We start from the raw sequence: 2,562 nt of genomic DNA on the forward strand, positions 1-2,562 counted from the left end.
TTAGCCAGGATGGTCTCGATCTCCTGACCTCGTGATCCGCCCGTCTCGGCCTCCCAAAGTGCTGGGATTACAGGCTTGAGCCACCGCGCCCGGCCCTACTTTCTTTTCTTCTTTTGAGATGGCATAGCTCTGTTGTCCAGGTTGGAGTGCAGTGGCATGATCTTGGCTCACTGCAGCCTTTCCTTCCTGGGCCCAAGCCATCCTCCCACCTCAGCCTCCCAAGCCTCTGAGGCTACAGGTTCATGCCACTGCACCCAGCTAATTTTTAAATTTTTTTGTAGAGACAAGGTTTTACCATATTGCCTAGGTTGGTCTTGAACTCCTGGGCTCAAGTGATTCTCCCGCCTCGGCCTCCCAAAGTGTTAGAATTACAGTCATGAGCCACCATGCCTGGCCTCTTTTATTTTATTATTTATTAATTTATTTTTTGAGACAGAGTCTGGCTCTGTTGCCCAGGCTGGAGTGCAGTGGCGTGATCTTGGCTCACTGCAACCTCTGCCTCCTAGGTTCAAGTGATTCTTCTGCCTCAGCCTCCCAAGTAGCTGGAACTATAGGCACGTGCCACCATGCCTGGCTAATTTTTGCATCTTTAGTAGAGACAGGGTTTCACCATATTGGCCAGGCTGGTCTCGAACCCCTGACCTCATGATCCACCTGCCTCAGCCTCCCAAAGTGCTGGGATTACAGGTGTGAGCCACTGCACCCAGCCTATTTTATTTTTTTTAAATAGAGATGGGGTCTTGCCATGTTGCCCAGGCTGGTCTCATCTCCTAGGTTCAAGCGATTCTCCTGCCTAGGCCTTCCAAAGTGTTGGGATTACCAGTGTGAGCTGTTGCACCTGGTCCCCAGACTGTTTTTCATAGTGCTTATACAGTTTTTCTTTCCCATCAGCAATGTATGAGTTCCAATCGTCCTCATCTTTGCAAGCACTTGATACTGTCCGTTTAAAAAAAAAAAAAAAAAAAAAGTACAGCTGGACACAGTGGCTCACGCCTGTAATCCCAGCACTTCAGGAGGCCAAGGTGGGCGCATCACGAGGTCAGGAGTTCGAGACCAGCCTGGCCAACATGGCAAAACCCTGTCTTTACTAAAAGTACAAAAATTAGCTGGGTGTGGTGGCAGGGGCCTGTAATCCCAGCTACTCTAAAGGATGAGGAGGAGACTGTCTTGAACCCGGGAGGTGGAGGTTGCAGTGAGCCAAGATCATGCCATTGCACTCCACCCTGAGTGACAAGAGCAAGACACCGTCTCAAAAAGGAAAAAAAAAGTAGCTATTCTTTTAGGTGTATAATGGTGTCTCATTTTGGTTTTAATTTAGGATATTAACTTTTTAAAGGGTTTTTGCTATATTACCATATTGCCTTCCATAAAGGTTATACTCCTCCAGTGGTATTTATACGAGCTGTTACTCTTTTCTTCTTTGGGGAGATAAACAAAGGACTCTACAACTGGTGTTTCACACTAGGCAAAAATATTTTTCTTTCCCTTGTGACCTTTTAGCTATCACACAGAAATAAAATTCACTTGTAACATGGTTAAATTTCTGTACAGTGAATATCATCCTCTCATGGACTTGCAGAATAAATGAGAGATATGTTCATTTGGAGGAAATTTTGGCTTAAAGATAAGTCAAGGCTACATTAGTGAGTGTAGCAAGCTCTTCAAAGACACATATTGAGAGTAAACCCATTATTTCATGAGAAAGTATAACACTAAAATAGTATATACTAATGCAAAATACTGTTTGTCAAAATAGCTCAAATAATTAAGCAGGAGAAAAATCATAATTAAATCGATCAATTGCACCAAATAGTCATCCAGCTTCTATCAAATTTCAGTATATTTCAGTAGAATTACATTCAACTCTGATTACTTAGATTTTGTTTTTGGTGTTTCGTGGAAGCAATTGGCTTGATCGAGCTAAAATTAAATGGAAACACAAATACAACATTGGCAAAAAAACTAAACTGTATTAATAAATAAACAGAAATATACCTATTGAAACATGACAGAAGAGTATAGCAAGGTCCTGTCAACAGATATTGTACATTGAATAAGTTTGAATTTGGCATGCTAAATTTCTATATAACAAGATATAGCCAGGTGTAGTGGCTCACACCTATAGCCTCAACACTTCAGGAGGCTGAGGTGGGAGCATAGCTTGAGCCCAAGGAATTTGAGGCTGTAGTGAGCCATGATTGCACTACTGTACCCTAACCTGGGTGACAGAGCAAGAAAGACCCTGTCTCTAAACCCAAAAAACCAAACCAAACAAAAACAAATCAAAAAAGTTAAACAAACAATATACCTACATTCTTATCTTTCACCACAGAATAAAAAAAGTTGATATCAGTTTAAAGACTGCTGGTCCACTCAATATGTTTCATTGTGTTTGTGGAAGGTCCACAAGTCAGTGGTTAGCTACTTCACTTATTATTGTTATTATTTTTTGAGACGGAGTCTTGCTCTGTTGCCCAGGCTGCAGTGCAGTGGCGTGATCTCAGCTCACTGCAACCTTCCCCTCCCGGGTTCAAGTGATTCTCCTGCTTTAGCCTCCCAAGC

The sequence above is a fragment of the Rhinopithecus bieti genome, unplaced genomic scaffold (assembly GCF_001698545.2).
Source record: "Rhinopithecus bieti isolate Rb0 unplaced genomic scaffold, ASM169854v2 scaffold_10548, whole genome shotgun sequence".
NCBI classification, from domain to species: Eukaryota; Metazoa; Chordata; class Mammalia; order Primates; family Cercopithecidae; genus Rhinopithecus; species Rhinopithecus bieti.